The sequence below is a fragment of the Panthera onca genome, chromosome D4, assembly GCF_046562875.1.
Source record: "Panthera onca isolate mPanOnc1 chromosome D4, mPanOnc1 haplotype 2, whole genome shotgun sequence".
In the NCBI taxonomy this organism is placed as follows: Eukaryota; Metazoa; Chordata; class Mammalia; order Carnivora; family Felidae; genus Panthera; species Panthera onca.
This window is the reverse complement of record NC_138351.1, coordinates 57370169-57392994: the sequence shown is the minus strand read 5'-3', so window position 1 is coordinate 57392994 and position 22826 is coordinate 57370169. Positions and strand designations below refer to the sequence as shown.

Sequence of the window (22826 nt, the reverse complement as noted above, 5' to 3'; positions counted from 1 at the left end):
AGATGTGTGCAACCATGAGAATGTGCCTTTCTTGTCTCTGACTGTGGGGAGCATAACTGATTGATGCCCCCAGCTGCTATATTGTAAGTACGCTACTGCATTTGCTCTGAGGCTATGTTTCCTGTGGTCTGTTTCTAGCCAGTGAGGTGCACAGCAGGGATATTACACCAGGCCCTTTCCTTTGAGGCAGAGGACGCCTCAGACTGATGACTTTGGCCTGAGGATTCTATGTTAGCTTTGCAGAAACTTTCTGAAAGCTTCATGGCAGTCTAAAGCTCTTCCTATCCTACTTTACTTCTTTCCCTTTCTCCTTCCTATGGGTCAGACATGTGTCATTGTCTGACAGATCTCATCCTTCTCTAGCTCCCTCCCCATTTTCTTTCAGAGGCACTCTCAACCAATTTCTTGCAAGTCTAATCTGATCTTGATGCTTACTTCTTGGAGGACCTGAATGAACACAGGTGGCTATAAATTTACCCATTGTATAGATGAAGAAACTATACTTCAGAGGGATTAAGTAACCTGCACAAGCTTAAACAGCCACTTAGTGGCAGAGCAATGATATAAATCCAGGATTATCTGGCTTCAAAGCCCGAGTACCTAGATGTCATATTCTTGTTTTTCTGCCTCTGCCCCTTCTGTTTGATTCATTCTCCCTTAGTCTCCTGGAAGGGCTTTTGAATATTCTAGTCTGTCTCTACCTTGCAAAGGCAGGAGGAGTTTTTGACTGCACTTGTACCAGAATGTGAAAGGAATAACAGTTGTACTCCTGGGGTTGGTAGTTCTTGAGGTTAAAGAGTCCCCCTGGGGAAGGAGAAACTCCGAGGATATGGTTGGGGCAGTTTTGTTGAGCTTTCCCTCCACTGCCTGGAAAGTCTCCTTGGAGAGTTAAATTGTGAAAGTTTAGTTTTATAAGAGAAACCATATGCCTTTATACTCATTATCTTATTAGAACATGTCCCTCCCTCACACAAAATCTTCTAGGATTTAGTAAGGTTTCTTCTTTTTTTATTAAATAAAACACAAAATTTTTAAGGTGAACACTGAAATGAAAACCAAGGGCTGTCTGGACTTTGTGGCTCAGGTACTATGTCTGTGGAATTCATTCACTTTTTCCTGATGAGTTTATTTGTTCTCCTTTCACTGTTTCTCTTCCCAGTTTTTCTTGAACTCACCACATCAATTCCCACCATTCCACTGAGAATGTTCTTGGGAAGGTCCCCAGGTTATGAAATCCAATATTCACTTTCTCAGTTCCCATATTGCTTGTCCCCTAGGCAATGTTAACATAGTTGATCACTCCCTAATCTTACCTTAAAATGATCTTCATCTTCACCTATCTTTGGAGACACCACCTTTCACTGTTTTTCTGCCTATATCATGAACTGCTCCTTGTCATATTTCTTATTATATTAGAGTGCCCTAGGACTCAGGCCTCAGCAAACTACTTCTATATTGGGCCAGATACTAAATATTTTTTTGTTTGGGGGCCATATGGTCTCTATTACAACTACTCAAGAAGCCATAGACAGTATAGTAGTTCCCCATTATCTGTGGTTTCAGTTACTCACGGTGTGGTAGCAGATGCTCCTCCTGTTATAACGTCAGAAGGTCAGTAGTAGCTTAACAGTACTTTACAATGCCCATATCATTTACCTCATTTTGTCTTATCATGTAGGTATTTTATCATCTTACATCATCACAAGAAGGGTGAATACATATAGTAAGATATTTTGAGAGAGACTACATTCATATAACTTTTATTACAGTATATTGTTAAAATTATTCTTTTTTATTATTATTTTTGTTGATCTCAGTGTGCCTGATTTTTAATTTTTTTAATGTTTATTTATTTTTGATAGATAGAGACAGAGCAGGAGCAGAGGAGGGTCAGAGAGAGAAGGAGACACAGAATCCGAAGCAGGATTCAAGCTCTGAGCTGTCAGCACAGAGCCTGATGTGGGACTTGAACTCACAAACTGTGGGATCATAACCTGAGCCAAAGTCAGACACTTAACTGACTGAGCCACCCAGGCACCCCTAATGTGCCTGATTCTTAAACTTTATCATAGGTATGTATGTATAGGGAAGTGTGTGTGTGTGTGTGTGTATGTGTATATATACACACTTCAGTACTGTCCACAGTTTCAGGCATCAGCTGAGGGTCTTGGAACATATCCCTTGAGGATAAGGTAGTGGGGGACGACTCTACTTAAGTAAATGTTGAATTGATCATTGTCAAGATTGCTATATTTATTCAGTGCTTATGATGAGCCTTGCATTGCTAAGTAAACAATAATTTGTCAACCTAGTATTTCAGCATAGTTATCCGAACATGACTGGAGCTCAGAGGGAGGAAAAGTTCCCTTCCTGTGTACATAAGGGCAAAGAATTCTGTTTTGAAATGTCTATTTCTCTAGGCCCTGTGCCAAATTTTATTTGAAATTCAGGGATTTTGAAAGGCTCAAGTCTCCATCTGAACTCTTTTTTCTTATTAATGTCAGTATTCAGCCTTTGCTAATGACCTGAGAGTAGGAAGTATGTAGGGGTAAGGAGGAGAAGAGCTTCAGCTGCTGGGGGGAATGTGGGGCAGCTTCTTAGTAGGGTCTAAGAAAGAAAGAGGTTACTTTATTTGTTGAGATGTAGTGATTAAACTCCCAAAGTGCATTTTGAGAGACAGTTGCACACAAGAATAAAGATGACAATTAAAATTAATTACTGTTGTTGTAGATGTTTGCATTTCTACAGCAGTTTGTATTTACTAAGAATTTTGTAATCAGTTATTAACTCTCCCTTACCAGAGCCTTGTGACATGGGCAACATTACTACAGATGTTTGTTTCGTCTTCTGGGAAGAAATATGAGCTTCTTTAGCCAAATACGAGGATTAAGGAATCAAAATCCTTATTGCTGCTCTTTCACTGACTGTGTGATTTTGAGAATCCAAATAATGAGAACTTGAACACTGTCTTACTCTGTAATTTTATTATGAAGAATAACTCATGAAGATGGTTCAGGGGGTTGGTAAATTAAAAAAGGTATGTAATAATATTTACCTCTCAAATTCATTTTCTTCTAGGTTTTATTTTTTTAATTTTTAATTTTTTTAAGTTTACTTATTTATTTTGAGAGAGAGACAGAGAGAGAGCACGAGCCGGGGGAGGGGCAAGAGAGAAGGGATCCCAAGCAGGCTTTACACTCAGCGTGGAGCCTGACATGGGGCTTGAACTCATGAAATGTGATATCATGAGTTCTCATGATCATGAAATCAAGAGTCGGATGCTTAACCAACTGAGCCACCCAGGTGCCCCATTTTCCTCCAGGTTTAAAAAAAATAAAATTAATAATAGCATTTATAGAGTATTTTTACATATCAAGTACTTAGCCTAGTACCTAGCATATTAATAAACCCTTAATAAAAATTATCCATTATCAATACTGTAATAAAACTTATGTAATATATGCATTATTTTTGCTTCCATTCGATTGCATTCATATTACTGTCTTTGGATGAAGATGCATGCAGATGTACACTCACTTATTCAGCAATATTTGTTGAGTGACTACCATTTATCATGCAGTGTTCCTGGAGCTAGGGACATAGCGGTAAACAAAAAGGAGTTCCTACTCTGATGAAGTTTATATTTTGGCAGGAGGGGGAGGACTCACATTATCGTGGTGGAGAGGCTTACATTCCAGTGGGAGTTAGGCCAAGATAGAGAGGGTAGAAGCATGATTAGGATATATTTAGAAAATATGTGGAGAACTTTTTTCTGATTTTTCTATAAAATAGTATTTTATTATAGCAGTAGGTTAAGAATAAGCTATTAATTTTTATAAAAGTATTTAAATGCATAGTTGTATATTTTATTTTAAAAACAAATATACTGGGGCACTTGGGTGGCTCTGTCACTTAAGGGCCTGACTCTTGATTTTGGCTCACATCATGATCTCATGGTTGGTGACATCAAGCCCTGCATGGGTCTCTGCACTGTTGATAGCATGGAGCCTGCTTGGGATTTTCTCTCTCTGCCACTTTTGTATTCTTTGGGTAAATACCCAATAACAGAATTATTGAATCATATGGTAATTCTATTCTTAATTTTTTGAGGAACCTCTGTATTGTTTTCTACAGTTTTCTAGCAGTTTGCATCTCCATCAACAGCACACAGTTCTTTTTCTCCACATCCTCACCAAAACTTATTTATTATGTTTTTTATTTTAGCTATTCTGACAGGTGTGAACTGATAATCTCATTGATATGAGATGGTTTTGATTTGCATTTCCTTGATGATGAGTGATACTGAATTTTTTCATGTGTCTGTTGGCCATCTGTATGTCTTTTTTGGAGAAATGTCTACTCATGTCTTCTGCCCGTTATTTAATTGGGTTATTTGGTTTTGGGGTGTAGAATTGTATGAGTTATTTATGTATTTTGCATACTAACCCCTTCTCTTACTCAGTAGGTTGTCTTTTTGTTTTGCTGATTGTTTCCTTTGCTGTGCAGAAGCTTTATATTTTGATGTAGTCCCAATAGTTTATTTTTGCTTTTATTTCCCTTGCTATAGGAGACATATCTAGAAAAAATCTTCAAGCTTTTTTATTACATGAAGCCCACAGGATTCCTGGTTCTTCTTTTAATGGTGAGGCCTCCATGCTCTGCCTTTCTGTTGGAAAACCCTGTAAGGGTAAGAAACAAGAGAACATTACAGGGGAATACTCCCAGAAGATGTCTCTGATCTTGGATTCCTTCTGTTTTACCAAAGGAAAATTCAAACAGGTTAGCCTCTGACATGAAGAGACCTAGGCATAAGTCCACAGCAGCATGTAAGTACACTGAGAAACCTGCATAAAAATAGACCATCTCAGGGACTCAGAACTTAAACTTCAGGCTTGGATTAAGCTCCTAGACACATTAGGGAGACAACCAACAATTATTCTATTTTACATGGAAATGCTAATTTCACTTGCAAAAGAGAAGTACTAAAATAGTATTATGATTATAATAGTAGAAATGTAGGAGTATGAGATTTGTAATGTTATAGACAAATTAAGCATGAAATGCAAATACCACAGTAGAGTGGGCTGGGTATCCAGATTTCAGCTGAAATTCTCTGAAAGGGTTACAATGGCTAGCTAGTTCTACTGATTAAAGGGCCCTAGAGTAGAGTGTTAGGAGAAGGAAGAAGTATAAAGAGAGGATATAGACAAAAGTTAAAGTGGCCTTAATGTTTTTGACCTCTTCTTAGCTCTTCTCAGGAGGCTGTTCATAGATTTGAATATTTATAGTTGTGTATTCTCTTACTGGAGTATGGGTACATGAGAGCTAATTTAATAACTGTTACTTATAAGACTGCCACTTATGATGACTGTGAGTGATAGCTTGAAGACTGTCGTAGTGTTCTTGGGCTTATATACCAAAATACAATAGACTGGCTGGCTTATAAACAACAGAAATTTATTTCTCACAGTTCTGGAGGTTGGAAAGTCCAGGATTAAAGTGCCTGTAGATTCATTGTCTTGTGGGTAAGGGGCATTAAGGAATCTACTCCTGAAATCATTGCTTTACTGTATGCTAACTAATTTGGATATAAATTTTAAAAAATAAAAAATAAAGAAAAAAAGATTTAAAAACCAAAAAAAAAAAAAAAAAAAAAAAAGGAATTCTTGGCTGCATATTTTTCTGATTCAGCACAGTGAATATATCCTGCCACTCCTGTCTGGCCTGCCAAGTTTCTGTGGATAGGTCTGCTGCAAACCTGATCTGTCTTCCCTTGTAGGTTAGGGGCTTTTTTCCCTTGCTGCTTTCATGATTCTCTCCTTGCCTGAGTATTTTGTGAATTTGACTATGATATCCCTTGTTGATGGTCAGTTTTTGTTGAATCTAATGGGGTCCTCTGTGCTTCCTGGGTTTTGATGTCTGTGTCTTTCCCCAGGTTAGGAAAGTTTTCTGCTATGATTTGCTCACATAACCCTTCTACCCCTTTTTCTCTTCCTCTTCTGGGACCCCGGTGATTGTGATGGTGTTCCTTTTTAATGAGTCACTGATTTCTCTGATTCTTAAATTGTGCTCTTTTGCCTTAATCTCCCTCTTTTTTTCTGCTTCATTTTTCTCTATAGATTTGTCCTGTATATAGCTGATTCTCTGTTCTGCCTCATCCATCCTTGCTGCCGTGGCATCCATCCATAATTGCAGCTCAGTTATAGCATTTTTAATTTCATTCTATTTTTTACTTCTTTTATCTCTGCAGGAAGGGATTCTAATCTATTTTCGACTCCAACTAGTATTCTTATTATTGTGATTCTAAATTCTGGTTCAGACATCTTGCTAGTATCTGTGTTGGTTAAATCCCTGGCTGTCGTTTCTTCGTGCTCTTTCTTTTGAGGTGAATTCCTTTGTTTTGTCATTTTGAAGGGAGAAAAGGAATTAATGAGGTAGAAAAATTAAAATAAAAAACAATTAAAAATTTAAAATATTAAAATTACAAAATTAAACACACACACAAACAAAAAAATCAGATAAATGATGCTAGATCCTAGGTGTGTTTTGGTCTGGGTGTTGAAAGTGGTTTGACAGAAGAGAAAAAAAGGGGAAAAAAAGGAAATCTTTTGGGAATTTGAAAAAAATGAATACAGTGAAGTAGACTAAAATGAGATGATGGGAGTAAAATGGAATTTGAAAAAAATTACACAAAAGTAAAGAATATAGTAGAAAAAAGTAAAGAAAAATATTTTTAATATGTTATAATAAAAATGATTTTTTTCTCTTTCTGTATTCAAGAAAAAGAAAAGAAATGAAAAAGAAAAAAGAGAAAAAAAGAAATCATTTGAAAATTTGAAAAAGTGAATACAGTGAATACACTGTAGTAGACTAAAACAAAATGATGGAAGTAAAATAGAATTTGAAAAAATTTACATAAAAGGAAAAAATATAGTAAGAAAGTAAAGAAAAATATTTTTAATAGAAATTTAAAGTAAAAATGAAGTTTTTCTTTCTGCGTTCAAGAAAAAGAAAAGAAACGAAAAAAAAAAGAAAAAAGGAAATCGTTTGAAAAGGTGGATACACTGAAGTAGACTAAAATAAAATGATGGAAGTAAGAATTAGAAAAAATTTACACAAAAGTAAAAAATATAGTAAAAAATTAAAAATATTTTTAATAAAAATTGAAAATAAAAATGAATTTTTTCTTTCTGTATTCAAGAAAAGTGTAAAAGAGAAAAAAAAGAAAGAATATTGAATAGATGGACCTGCTAACAGATTGAAATAGGACTGAAATTACTTTGTTTTCCCCTAGAAGTCAGACTATGTAGCGCTTTGTAGTCCATAAACTAAGTAGGTGGTGAGACTTGTGTTCCTCAAAAGCGAGGTTGGCCCAGTTGGGCAGGGCTCAGTGTAACAACTCCGTTCTCCACTAGATGGCGCTGCTAGCCTACTGGGGTGGATTGTTACAGTGCTCGTAGTTGTGTATACTCATGCGTAGGAGCGGTGAAAATGGCATCACCCAGCTACCCAGGCGCTAGTATCTGAATTCTGTTCTCCCAGATCAGCAATCCCGCACCATCCTCTGTCTTCAGCTCTCGTCCGCTCCCTGCTTGTTCACTGTCGGTGACCAGGCCCCAGGCAGTACCTCTCTCCCAAGTTTTGTTTCAGATGTGGCTGTTTTCCCTGGCCCCTTACTTCTGAAGGACTGTGGCTTTGACCTGTTCCGCCCCTCTGTGGGAGAGTCTCACTGAGCAATGGCCAAATGAGCAATGGCCGAATGTCAGCTGCATCCAGGAATGCTTGCTGGACTCTGGTGCTGCCGGTGCCCCAAGATTGCAGCCAGGTGCCAGCCCGCCCCAGAAAAAGTTCACGAGATAGTGTAGCAGCAGCTTTTCAGAGATTATGGAAAATCACCACACATCTGGCACCAGGCTTCACCCTTAATGACCTTGTTCCAGCACCACCAAATGTGGCCGTTTTCTGGGGTCTGCTGGTACCAGGTGGCTTCAACCGTCTCTACCAAATGTCCTTCCAGCAGTGGAACCGCTTTTCCCCATGTGGCCCGAGAACCTCCCGAACCCCACTCTCTGTTCCTGGGGATTCGCCCTTCCCACCAGAGCACCTCCAGGTATGGAGCTGCGGAGTTGCAGACTTTGCATTCCCCTTGTTTACTGTCTTAATCGAATTTAAACCCTCTCCTTTCTCCCTTTTTAGTTTAGTCCCTGTGGCTGTTTCCAATTTTCCACTTTCTCTCCAGCTGCTTTTGGGAAGGGGTGCTTTTCCCATATTCTCCCCACCTTCCCCCCTCCCAGTCTCCGTCCTCTCTCTGCCTGCAAAAGTGGCTCCCTGCCTGCCCCTGGCTTCTCGCTCCCCAAGTTCGGCCCTCCCGCCGCATATCTGCTGAATTCTGTGGTTCAGGTTGTGCAGATTGTTGTGTTAATCCTCCAATCAGTTTTCTAGGTGTGTAGGATGGTTTAGTGTTGGTCTGGCTGTATTTCATGGAGGGAGCCACACAAAAAGCTTCCATGCTGTTCCCCCATCTTGGCTCCTCGTACCCTATTGGAAATTTTTTGATTATTGATTCAGTCTCCTTGCTGATAATTGCTTTGTTGAAATTTTCTATTTCTTCTTCACTTTTGATAGGTTATGTTTCTAGCAATTTATCCATTTCTTCTAGATTGTCTAATTTGCTGAAATATATAGTTTTTCATAAAATTCTCTTACAATTGTTTGTATTTATGTGGTGTTGTTATTTCTCTTTCATTTATGATTTTGTTTACTCGAGTCCTCTCTTTCTCCCTCCCTCCTTCTTTTTATGAGTCTGGCTAGAGGTTTATCAGTTCTGTTGATCTTTTCAAAGAATTAGCTCCTGGTTTCATTGATATCTTCTATTGTTTTTTGTTTGTTTGCTTCCATATCATTTATTTCTGCTCCACTCTTTATTATTTCCTTCTTTCTGCTGTTTTTGGGATTTGTATATTTTTTTATTTTATCTTATTTTTTTAAATATTTATTCATATTTGAGAGACAGAGAGAGACAGAGCATTAGCAGGAGAGGGGCAGAGAGAGAGGGAGACACAGAATCTGAAGCAGGCTCCAGGCTCTGAGCTTTCAGCACAGAGTCCAACATGGGGCTTGAACTTACAAACCTTGAGATCATGATCTGAGCCATAGTTGGACACCCCACTGACTGAGCCACCCAGGCAACCCTGGGATTTGTTTGTTGTTCTTCCTAGCTTCTTTAGGTGGAAGGTTACGTTGTTTGAGATTTTTCTTGCTTGAAGTAGGCCTGGATTGCTATAAACTTCCCTCCTAGAGCTATTTTTGTTGCATCCCAAAGGTTTTGGACCGTTGTGTTTCCTTTTCATTTGCCTCCATGTAATTTTTCATTTCTTCTTTGATTTTTTGGTTAACCCATTCATTGTTTAGTAGCATGTTATTTAATCTCCATCTATTTGTGCTCTTTTCATACTTTTTCTTGTTGACTTCTAGTTTCATAGCATTGTAGTCAGAAAAGATGCATGGTATGACTTCAATCTTTTTTTGAATCTGTTGAGACTTGTTTTGTGGCCTAACATGTGATCTATTCTGACAAATGTTCAGTGTGCACTTGAAAAGAATGTGTATTCTGCTGCTTTAGGATGGAATATTCCAAATATATGTGTTAAATACATCTAATCCAGTGTGTCATTAAAAGCCACTGTTTCCTTGTTGATTTTGTTTAAATGATCTGTCCATTGATGTAAGTGGGGTGTTAAAGTCCCCTACTATTACTGTATTGCAGTCAATTAGTTCCTTTATGTTTATTATTAACTGTTTTATGTATTTGGGTATCCCCATATTGGGTTCATAAATATTTACAATTGTTGTATCTTCTTGTTGGATTGTCCCCTTTATTATTATACAGTGTCCTCCTTTGTCTTTTTTTTTACAGACTTTGTTTTAAAGTCTATTTTGTCTGATATAATTACTGCTGTTTCAGCTTTTTTGACATCAGTTTGCATGACGGATGTTTCTCTGTCTTCTCACTTTCAATCTGCAGGTGTCTTTAAGTCTAAATGAGTCTTGTAAGCATCATATAGATCGGTCTTGTGTTTTCATCCACTCTGTCACCCTATGCTTTTTAACTGGAGCATTTAGTCCACTTACATTCAAAGTAATTATTGATTGAAATGTATTTCTTGCCATTTTGTTACCTGTTTGGTGGTGGTTTTTGTAATTTTTTTCAGATCCTTTGTTCTCCTTCTGTCTTTCATGGTCTGCTGGTTTTCTTTAGTGATATATTTGGATTCCTTACTCTTTAGTTTTTGCATGTCTATTACTGTTTTTTGATTTGTGGTTACCATTCAGTTTATACATAACAAATTCTGCATATAGGTGTCTTTTCTAAGTTGATGGTCACTTAATTTAGAACTTATTCTTTACTTCTCTCCCCTCCATGTTTCAGATTATTTGGTCTATTTTATATCCTTTTATTTTGTGCTTCTCTTGACTAATTTTTGCAAATATAACTTATTTTTTTTTTTGCTTTTGCGCCTCCTATTTTTATTACTCTTACTTATGGTTTTTGTTTTCCACTCACAGAGTCCTTTTTTTAATTTTAAAGATGTATTTTATATATTTTTCCAAATTTTTATTTAAATTCTAGTTAGTTAAAAAAAAAGGTTAGAGTGGGAGAGAGCCAAAGCATAAGAGACTCTTAAAAACAGAACTGAGGGCTGATGGGGGATGGGAGGGAGGGGAGGGTGGGTGATAGGCACTGAGGAGGGCACCTGTTGGGATGAGCACTGGGTGTTGTATGGAAACCAATTTGACAATACATTTCATATATTTAAAAATAAAATAAATGAAAAACATAAATTCTAGTTAGTTAAATACAGTGAAATACTGGTTTCAGGAGTAGAATTCAGTGATTCATCAATTACATACAACACCCCGTGCTCATTGTAACAAGTGCCTGCCTTGATATCCATCACCCATTAGCCCATCCCCCACCCACCTCCCTCCATCAACCCTCAATTTGTTCCATATTTTAAAGGTCTCTCTCGTTTCACTCTCAAAGAGTTCCTTTTATTTATTTATTTATTTATTTATTTTTAAATATGAATTTATGTCAAATTGGTTTCCATACAATACCCAGTGCTCATTCCAACAGCTTCCCTCCTCAGTGCCCATCACCCATCCTACCCTCCCTCCCAACCCCATTCAATCCTCAGTTTGTTCTCAGTTTTTAAGAGTCTCTTATGCTTTGGCTCCCTCCCTCTTCAACTTTTTTTTTTTCCTTCCCCCTCCCTCATGGGTTTCTGTTAAGTTTCTCAGGATCCACATAAGAGTGAAAACATATGGTATCTGTCTTTCTCCATTTCCACCCACATTGCTACAAAAGGCCATATTTCATTCTTTCTCATTGCCAAGTAGTATTCCATTGTGTATATAAACCACAATTTCTTTATCCATTCATCAGTTGATGGACATTTTAGGCTCTTTCCATAATTCAGCTATTGTTGAAAGTGCTGCTATAAACATTGGGGTACAAGTGCCCCTATGCATCAGTACTCCTGTATCCCTTGGGTAAATTCCTAGCAGTGCTATTGCCGGGTCATAGGGTAGATCTATTTTTAATTTTCTGAGGAACCTCCACACTGTTTTCCAGAGCGGCTGCACCAGTTTGCATTCCCACCAACAGTGCAAGAGGGTTCCCGTTTCTCCACATCCTCTCCAGCATCTATAGTCTCCTGATTTGTTCATTTTGGCCACTCTGACTGGCGTGAGGTGATATCTGAGTGTGGTTTTGATTTGTATTTCCCTGATGAGGAGTGATGTTGAGCATCTTTTCATGTGCCTGTTGGCCATCTGGATGTCTTCTTTAGAGAAGTGTGTAATCATGTTTTCTGCCATTTTTCACTGGACTATTCGTTTTTTGGGTGTGGAGTTTGGTGAGTTCTTCATAGATTTTGGATACTAGCCCTTTGTCCGATATGTCGTTTGCAAATATCTTTTCCCATTCTGTCGGTTGCCTTTTAGTTTTGTTGGTTGTTTCCTTTGCAGAACAGAAGATTTTTATCTTCATGAGGTCCCAATAGTTCATTTTTGCTTTTAATTCCCTTGCCTTTGGGGATGTGTCAAGTAAGAGATTGCTGCAGCTGAGGTCAGAGAGGTTTTTTCCTGCTTTCTCCTCTAGGGTTTTGATGGTTTCCTGTCTCACATTCAGGTCCTTTATCCATTTTGAGGTTTTTTTTTTTGTCAATGGTGTAAGAAAGTGGTCTAGTTTCATCTTCCTGCATGTTCCTGTCCAGTTCTCCCAGCACCATTTGTTAAAGAGACTGTCCTTTTTGCATTGGATATTCTTTCCTGCTTTGTCAAAGATTAGTTGGCCATACTTTTGTGGATCTAGTTCTGGGGTTTCTATTCTATTCCATTGGTCTGTGTGTCTGTTTTTGTGCCAATACCATGCTGTCTTGATGATTACAGCTTTGTAGTAGAGGCTAAAGTCCGGGATTGTGATGCCTCCTGCTTTGGTCTTCTTCTTCAAAACTACTTTGGCTATTCAGGGCCTTTTGTGGTTCCATACAAATTTTAGGATTGCTTGTTCTAGCTTCGAGAAGAATGCTGGTGCAATTTTGATTGGGATTGCATTGAATGTGTAGATAGCTTTGGATAGCATTTTAACAATACTATTGTTTGGGTAGTATTTTAAAATACAAACATTTTAACAATATTTATTCTTCCAGTCCATGAGCACGGAATGTTTTTCCATTTCTTTATATCTTCTTCAATTTCCTTCATAAGCTTTCTATAGTTTTCAGCATACAGATCTTTTACATCTTTGGTTAGGTTTACTCGTAGGTATTTTATGCTTCTTGGTGCAGTTGTGAATGGGATCAGTTTCTTTATTTGTCTTTCTGTTGCTTCATTATTAGTGTATAAGAATGCAACTGATTTCTGTACATTGATTTTGTATCCTGTGACTTTGCTGAATTCATGTATCAGTTCTAGCAGACTTTTGGTAGAGTCTGTTGGGCTTTCCATGTATAATATCATGTCATCTGCAAAAAGTGAAAGCTCAACTTCATCTTTGCCAATTTTGATGCCTTTGATTTCCTTTTGTTGTCTGATTGCTGATGCTAGAACTTCCAACACTATGTTAAACAACAGCGGTGAGAGTGGACATCCCTGTCGTGTTCCTGAACTTAGGGGGAAAGCTCTCAGTTTTTCCCCATTGAAGATGATGTTAGCTGTGGGCTTTTCATAAATGGCTTTTATGATGTTTAAGTATGTTCCCTCCATCCCAACTTTCTCGAGGGTTTTTATTAAGAAAGAATGCTGAATCTTGTCAAATGCTTTTTCTGCATCAGTTGACAGGATCATATGGTTCTTTTCTTTTCTTTTATTAATGTGATGTATCACATTGATTGATTTGCGAATGTTGAACCAACCCTGCAGCCCAGGAATGAATCCCACTTGATCATGGTGTATAATTCTTTTTATATGCTGTTGAATTCAATTTGCTAGTATCTTATTGAGAATTTTTGCATCCATATTCATCAGGGATATTGGCCTGTAGTTCTCTTTTTTTTTGCTGGGTCTCTGTCTGGTTTAGGAATCAAAGTAATGCTGGCTTCATAGAATGAGTCTGGAAGTTTTCCTTCCCTTTCTATTTTTTGGAATAGCATGAAAGGATAGGTATTATCTCTGCTTTAAATGTCTGGTAGAATTCCCCTGGGAAGCCATCTGGTCCTGGACTCTTATCTGTTGGGAGATTTTTGATGACTGATTCAATTTCTTCGCTGGCTATGGGTCTGTTCAAGTTTTCTATTTCTTCCTGTTTGAGTTTTGGAAGTGTGTGGGTGCTTAGGAATTTGTCCATTACTTCCAGGTTGTCCAGTTTGTTGGCATATAATTTTCATAGTATTCCCTGATAATTGCTTGTATTTCTGAGGGATTGGTTATAATAATTCCATTTTCATTCATGATTTTATCTACTTGGGTCATCTCCCTTTTCTTTTTGAGAAGCCTGGCTAGAGGTTTGTCAATTTTGTTTATTTTTTCAAAAAACCAACTCTTGGTTTCGTTGATCTGCTCTACCGTTTTTTTAGATTCTATATTGTTTATTTCTGCTCTGATCTTTATTATTTCTCTTCTTCTGCTGGGTTTGGGGTGTCTTTGCTGTTCTGCTTCTATTTCCTTTAGGTGTGCTGTCAGATTTTGTATTTGGGATTTTTCTTGTTTCTTGAGATAGGCCTGGATTGCAATGTATTTTCCTCTCAGGACTGCCTTCGCTGCATCCCAAAACGTTTGGATTGTTGTATTTTCATTTTCGTTTGTTTCCATATATTGTTTAATTTCTTCTCTAACTGCCTGGTTGACCCATTCATTCTTTAGTAGGGTGTTCTTTAGCCTCCATGCTTTTGGAGGTTTTCCAGACTTTTCCCATGGTTGATTTCAAGCTTCATAGCACTGTGGTCTGAAAGTATGCATGGTATGATCTCAATTCTTGTAAACTTATGAAGGGCTGTTTTGTGACCCAGTATGTGATCTATCTTGGAGAATGTTCCATGTGCACTCGAGAAGAAAGTATATTCTGTTGCTTTGGGATGCAGAGTTCTAAATATGTCTGTCAAGTCCATCTGATCCAATGTATCATTCAGGGCCCTGTTTCTTTATTGACCGTGTGTCTAGATGATCTATCCATTTCTGTAAGTGGAGTGTTAGAGTCCCCTGCAGTTACCACATTCTTATCAATAAGGTTGCTTATATTTTTGATTAATTGTTTTATATATTTGGGGGTCCCGTATTCGGCGCATAGACATTTATAATTGTTAGCTCTTCCTGATGGATAGATCCTGTTAATTATTATATAAGGCCCTTCTTCATCTCTTGTTACAGCCTTTAATTTAAAGTCTAGTTTGTCTGATACCAGTATGGCTACTCCAGCTTTCTTTTGACTTCCAGTAGCATGACAGATAATTCTCCATCCCCTCATTTTCAATCTGAAGGTGTCCTCAGGTCTAAAATGAGTCTCTTGTAGACAGAAAATAGATGGGCCTTGTTTTTTATCCATTCTGATACCCTATGTCTTTTGGTTGGCACATTTAGTCCACTTATATTCAGTGTTACTATTGAAAGGTATGGGCTTAGAGTCATTGTGCTGTCTGTAGGTTTCATGCTTGTAGTGATGTCTCTGGTACTTTGTGGTCCTTGCAACATTTCACTCACAGAATCCCCCTTAGGATCTCTTGTAGGGCTGGTTTAGTGGTGATGAATTCCTTCAGTTTTTGTTTGTTTGGGAAAACCTTTATCTCTCCTTCTATTCTGAACTACAGACATGTTGGATAAAGGATTCCCAGCTGCATATTTTTTCTGTTCCTCACATTGAAGATTTCCTGCCATTCCTTTCTGGCCTGCCAAGTTTCAGTAGATAGGTCTGCCACTAGTCTTATGGGTCTACCTTTGTAAGTTAGAGCGTGTTTATCCCTAGCTGCTTTCAGAATTTTCTCTTTATCCTTGTATTTTGCCAGTTTCACTATGATATGTCGTGCAGAAGATCGATTCAAGTTACGTCTGAAGGGAGTTCTCTGTGCCTCTTGGATTTCAATGCATTTTTCCTTCCCCAGATCAGGGAAGTTCTCAGCTATGATTTCTTCAAGTATACCTTCAGCCCCTTTCTCTCTCTTCTTCTTCTTCTTCTGGAATTCCTATGATACGGATATTGTTCTGTTTGATTGCATCACTTAGTTCTCTAATTCTCCCCTCATACTCCCTGGATTTTTTTTTTATCTCTCTTTTTCTCAGCTTCCTCTTTTTCCATAATTTTATCTTCTAATTCACCTATTCTCTCCTCTGCCTCTTCAATCCGAGCTGTGGTCGCCTCCATTTTATTTTGCACCCCATTTATAGCATTTTTTAGCTCCTCATGACTGTTTGTTAGTCCCTTGATCTCTGTAGCAATAGATTCTCTGCTGTCCTCTATACTATTTTCAAGCCCAGCGATTATTTTTATGACTATTATCTTAAATTCATGTTCTGTTATATTGCTTAAATCGTTTTTGATCAATTCATTAGCTCTTGCTACTTCCTGGAGTTTCTTTTGAGGAGAATTCTTCCATTTTGTCATTTTGGATAGTCTCTGGAGTGGCGCGGAACTGCAGGGCACTTCCCCTGTGCCACCACAGTCGGACCTGACGTCTGTCCCCAGCCCACTGCTGGGGCCACAGTCAGACTGGTGTGTACCTTATCTTCCCCTCTCCCAGGGGCAGGGCTCACTGTGGAGTGGTGTGGCCCCTGTCTGGGATACTTGCACACTGCCAGGCTTGTGGTGCTGCTTCGATGGGATCTGGCATATTAGCCGGGGTGGATCCGCAAGGTGCACAGGGACGCGAGATGCAGGCTTAGTTCACTTTGCCCTCGGTGGTCCTCTGTGGGAGGGGCCCTGCAGCACCGGGAGGCAGATCTGTCAGAGGGATGGATCCATACAAGCACAGTGTTGGGTGTTTGCGTGGTGCAAGCAAGTTCAGTGACGGGAACTGGTTCCCTTTGGAATTTTGGCTGGGGGATGGGAGAGGGAGATGGCGCTTGCCAGCGCCTTTGTTCCCTTGACGAGCTGAGCTCTGTCTTCTGGGGCTCAACAACTCTCTCTCCCGGTGTCCTCTCGCCCTCCCGCTCTCCGAGCAGAGCTGTTGACTTTTAACATTCTAGATGTTAAGTCCCACTGACTGTCAGAACTCACGGAGTCCGGCCCCTCCGCTTTTGCAAGCCAGACTTCGGGGGCTCTGCCTTGCCGGGCGGGCTGCCCCTCCACCGCCCCGGCTCCCTCCCGCCAGTCCGTGTAGCGCGCACCGCCTCTCTGCCCTTCCTACCCTCTTCTGTGGGCCTCTTGTCTACACTTGTCTCTGGAGAGTCCATTCTGCTAGTCTTCCGTTGGTTTTCTGGGTTATTTAGGCAGATGTGGGTGGGATCTAAGTGATCAGCAGGATGAGGTGAGCCCAGCGTCCTCTTACGCTGCCATCTTCCTTGAGAACTTCTCGTGAATATTTCTTTCAATGTACTGTTGGATTCAATTTGCTAATCTCTTGTTTAATGACGTATCTGTAAAGGGATAGTAGCCAAAATCTAAAGGAATTTATCAAACTCAGTATCCCAAAAATAAATAATCCAGGTAAGAAGTGGACAGAAGCATGAACAGACATTTTCCATGGAAGACATCCAGATGGCCAACAGACACATGAAAAGATGCTCAGTGTCACTCATCATCAGGGAAATACAAATCAAAACCACAATGAGATACCACCTCACATCTGTCAGAATGGCTAAAATTAACAATACAGGAAACAACAGATGTTGGCAAGGATGCAGAGAAAGGGGAACCCTCTTACACTGTTGGTGGCAATGCAAACTGATGCAGCTACTCTGGAAAATCAGAGTGGAGGTTCCTCAAAAAGATAAAAATAGAACTACCCTACAACCCAGCAATTCCACTAATAGGTATTTTCCAAAGGATACAACAGTACTGATTTGAAGGGGCACATACAGCCATCATTATCAACCTTAGCCAAACTATGGAAAGGGCCCAAATGTTCACTGAATGATGAATGGATAAAGAAGATGTTGTATTTTTACACAATGGAGTTTTAGCCATAAAAAAGAATGGAATTTTGCCATATGTAATGACATGGATTGAGCTGGAGTGTATTATGCTAAGTGAAATAAGTCAGAGAAAGACAAATACCATATGATTTCACATATGTGGAATTTAAGATACAAAACAGATGAACATGGAAGAAAAAAAAAGAGACGGAAGCAAACCATAAAAGACTCAACTATAGAGAACAAACTGAGGGTTGATGGTGGAAGGTGTGGGGGGGTGAGCTAAATGGGTGATGGGTATAAAGGAGGGCACTTGTTTTGATGAGCACTACGTGTTATATGTAAGTGATGAATCACTAAATTCTACACCTGAAACCAATTTTACCATATATGTTAACTAACTAAAGTTTATTTTTTTAAATTTTCTTTTAATGTTTATTTATTTTTGAGACAGAGAGAGACAGAGCATGAACAGGGGAGGGGCAGAGAGAGAGGGAGACACAGAATCTGAAACAGGCTCCAGGCTCTGAGCTGTCAGCACAAAGCCCGATGCAGGGCTCGAACTCACAGACCGCGAAATCATGACCTGAGCCGAAGTCGGCCGCTTAACCCACTGAGCCACCCAGGCGCCCCAACTAACTAAAGTTTAAATAAAACTTGAAATCAAATGAAGATGAACTAGAAACATTTTTATATGAAAGAAAACTAAGGGAATTTGTTGCCAGCAGACCTGCTCTTAAAGAAATGCTGAAAGAAGCTCCTAAAGAACTGAAAGGACATGATCCCAGAAAGAAACTTTGAACTTCATGTATTAATCAAGAATAACAGAAAGAGTATATATCAGGGTAAATAGGCTACTTTTCTATTTCTATCAAAATATGTAAGAATGTTGAAAGCAACAATTATAACATTGTATTTATATGTAATACATAAGACAGCTTTTATAAAGGGAGAGGATAAGGGACCTTTGTGGTTGTTAAGGCTTCTGTGTTTCACTTGAAGTGATAAAATATTAAATTGAAATAGGCTGTGAGTACTAGGTATGTGTATTATCGTCATTGGAGCAACCACTAAAAAATAATGCAAAGCTATATAGCTAAAAACCCAATAAATATATTACATAGATAAATTAAAACAGAATACTAATACATATGCAAAAATTCCAAAAGAGGCTAGGCCAGAGGAAAAAAGGAGCAAAAAAATATAGAAGACAAACAGAAAAATAATATAGTAGTACACCTAAATCCAACCATTTCAGTTATCATAGTAAATGTGAATGGTCTATGAATGCAAATTAAAACACAGAAATTCTCAGATTGAATTTTAAAAAGACCAAGCTATAGAACTATATGCTGCTTTCAAGAAACCTACTTTAAATATAACTATTCATATATGGAGTCTCGCTCTCTCTCTCTCTCTCTCTCTCTCTCACACACACACACACACGAGTTGAAAAACATATACAATGGAAACACTAACCAGAAAAAAGCCAGATAGTTCTTTATTATCAGAAAAGTAGACCTCAGAATGAGGAAAATTAATAGCAGTAAAGCGGAAAATTATATAGTGATGGATGGGTCAATTACCAAAGAAGATGTAACAATTTTAAATGTGTATGCAGCTAACAACAGAGCTCCAGAATACATGAGGCAAAAACTGATAGAACTGAAAAGAGAGACAAATGCACATGTATAGCTGGAGACATCAGCACTCCTCTCTGTAATAGGGAGACAGAAAGTTAGCAAGGATACAGAAGACATCAACAATGCTATCAAACAATCTGACCACACAGACATTTAAGTTTTAATTTAAATTCCATTTAGTTAACATACAGTATAATATTAGTTTCAGGTGAACAATATAGTGATTCAACACTTCCATACAACACCCAGTGCTCATCACAGTTTGCCATTTTGGTTTGCCTCTCTCTTTTTTTTTCCCTTTTGCGCATTTGTTTAATTCCACACATGTGTGAAATCGCTGGTATTTGTCTTTCTCTGACTGACTTATTTAGTTTAGGAAAATACTCTCTAGCTCCATCGATGTCATTGCAAATTGGCAAGATTTCATTCTTTTTATGACTAATACTCCAGTGTGTGTGTGTGTGTGTGTGTGTGTGTGTGTGTGTATTTGGGTAAATAGTAGTACAATTGCTGGGTTGTAAGGTAGTTCTATTTTTAACTTGAGGAAACTCCATACTGTTTTCCAGAGTGGCTATGCTAGTTTGTATTTCCACCAACAATGCAAGAGGGTTCTCCTTTCTCCACATCCTCACCAACATTTGTTTCTTATGTTGTTGATTTTAGCCATTCTGACAGGTGTGAGGTGATATTTCATCATGGTTTTGATTTGTATTTCCCTGATAATGAGTGATGTTGAGCATCTTTGCATGTGTCTATTGGCCATCTGTATATCTTCCTTGTAAAAATGTCTATTCATATGTTCTGCTTTTTAATTGGATTATTTGGATTGGATTATTAAATTGGATTATTTAATTGGATTATTCTGTTTTGGGGTATTGAGTTTCATAAGTTTTTTACATATTTTGGATACTAACCCTTTATTAGCTATGTCATTTGCAAATATCTTCTCCCATTCTGTGGATTGCCTTTTAGTTTTGTTGACTGTTTCTTTTGCCATGCCGCAACTTTTTATTTTGATGAAGTCCCAATAGTGTATTTTTGCTTTTGTTTTCCTTGCCTCAGGAGATATATCTAGAAAGAAGTTGGTATGGCTGATGTCGAAGAGGTTACTGCCTATGCTCTCTTCTAGTGTTTTCATGGTTTCAGGTCTCACATTGACATGTATAGAACACACCACCCAACAAAAAGCAAAATGCCCATTCATTTCAAGTGCATATGGAATAATTCATCAAGATAGAACATATCTGGGCCATAAAACAAAATTAAGATTTTAAAAACTGAAATTGTACAAAGTATATTATCTCACTATAAGAGACTTAAACTAGAAGTGATAGTTTAATGACTAGAAAGATATCTGGAAAATCCTCAAATATTTGGACAAAATGCTGATGAAAGAAATCAGAGAAGACACAGATAAACAAAGAGACATATTAAGTTCAAAGATTGGAAAATTACTATTGTTAACATTTCAGCTTTACCCAAACTGATCTGTTAATTCCCAGAAGAACTTTTTTTGTAGATTTACATGGAAAGGCAAAGAAAGAATACCCAAAACAAGTGAGGAAAAGAAGAATAAAGTGGAGGACTCATGTTACCTGGTATCAAGACTTACTGTATAAAGCTACAGTAACCAATACAGTGTGGTATCAGATTTAAAAAAGACACAAAAATCAATGGAATAGAATACAGCAGTTAATAAACTGCAGCTTGTGGTCCAAGTCTGACCCACTGCCTATGTTTGAAAATAAGGTTTTATGGAACACATTCATGCCCATTTTACATATTGTACATATATGGCTGCTTTCATGCTAAAATAGCAAAGTTGAGTAGTTGCTACCGAGACCATATGGCCTGAATATTTACTATCTAGTAGCCTTAAATATTTACTATCTGGCCCTTTAAGCAAAAAAAGTCAATTCCTGAAATAGAGAGTCCAGAAATAAACTCAACACATAAATGGCCAAGTGATTTTTGACCTAAGTGAAAAGCCAAAACAATAGAAAAATGACAGTCTTTCAACAAATGGTGCCAGAATAATTGGGCATCCATTTGCACCCCACCACCACACACACACACACAAAAGTCTAACTGAATCTTGACCTATACTTCACACATTCCAAATTAACTCAAACTTGAACAGAGACCTAAAAGCAAAATATAAAACTATAAAACTCTTAGAAGAAAACATAAAAGACTTTTGTACTTTGAGCTGGGCAAAGAGTTTTTAGATACACCATCCAAGCAAAAGCCATAAAAGGACACATTGATAAGCTGGACTTCATCAAAATTCTAAACTTCTGCTTTTTTGAAAGATACTGTTAAGAGAATGAAAAGACAAGCCACAGACTGGGAGAAAATACTTGCAAATCAGATATATGACGAAAGACTTGTACCCAGAATATATATAAAGAACTCTTGAAACTCAACAGTACTAAAATAAATGGCCCAATTAAAAAATGAGCCAAAGCCCTTAACAGATACCTCACCAAAGAAGATATACAGATGGCAAATAAGCATATGAAATGATGCTCCACATCGTATGTCATCAGGGAAATGCAAATTAAAACAATGAGATACCACTATACAACTATTAGAATCACCAAAATCTGGAACACCAACGACACCACATGCTGGTGAGGGGTGAGGCAACAGGAACCCTCATACATTGCTGGTGGGAATGTGAATTTATATAGCCACTTTTGAAGACAATTTGGTGGTTTCTTACAAAATGGGACATACTCTTACTATACTAGCAACCATGCTCGTTGGTATTTATTCAAAGGAGTTGAAAACTTATTCCACACAAAAACCTGCAGCTTTATTCATAATTGCCAAAACTTGGAAGCAACCTAGATGTCCTTCAATAGGTAAATAGATAAATAAACTGTGATAACCCAGACAATGGAATATTATTCAGCACTAAGAAGAAATGATCAAGCCATGAAAAGAAATGGAGGAACTTTAATGCATATTACTAAGTGAAAGAAGCTAATCTGAAAAGGCTGCATACTATTTGATTCCAACTATTTGACATTCTAGAAAAGGTTGAACTATGGTGACAGTAAAAGGATCAGTGGTTACCAGAGTTTGGGAGTTGGGGGAGGAATAAATAGGCAGACTACAGAGAATTTATAGGGCATTGAAAATACTCTGTATGATACTATAATGATGGACACATGTCATTATACATTTTCTCAAACCCATAGAAAGTGCAACACTAAGAGTGGAACCCTAGTGTAACTGTGGACTTAGCGTGATTATGATGTGTCAATGTAGGTTCATCAATTGTAACAATTGTACCACTCTGGTGGGGGATGTTGATAATGGGAGAGGTTATGCATGTGTGGAGGCAGGAGTATATAGGAGCTTTCTGTACCTTCCTCTGAATTTTTCTGTGAACCTAAACTGCTCTAAAGTCTTTTGGGCTGCCTGGGTGGCTCAGTCAGTTAAGCGTCCAACTCTTGATTTCAGCTCAGGTCATGATCTCATGGTTCATGAGTTTCAGCCCTGTGTCAGGCTCTGTGCTAACAGTGTGAGCTTGCTTGTGATTCTCTCCCTGCCCCTCCTCTGCTCATATGCACTGTCTCTTTCTGTCTCTCTCCCATAAAATAAATAAGT

General features: G+C 38.2%; 2 protein-coding genes across 2 annotated transcripts in view; one reads left to right on the top strand and one right to left on the bottom strand.

The window, feature by feature from the left end:
* PHF24 (PHD finger protein 24) overlaps positions 1-22826 on the bottom strand; it is a 197998-nt gene that overhangs the window by 59876 nt on the left and 115296 nt on the right. The window lies entirely within an intron of this gene.
* SPATA31F3 (SPATA31 subfamily F member 3) overlaps positions 4808-22826 on the top strand; it is a 61825-nt gene continuing 43806 nt past the window's right edge. Inside the window, exon 1 of the mRNA XM_078436725.1 lies at positions 4808-4826. The gene's annotated coding sequence lies outside the window, so the exon portion shown is untranslated. The remainder of the gene's footprint in view (positions 4827-22826) is intronic.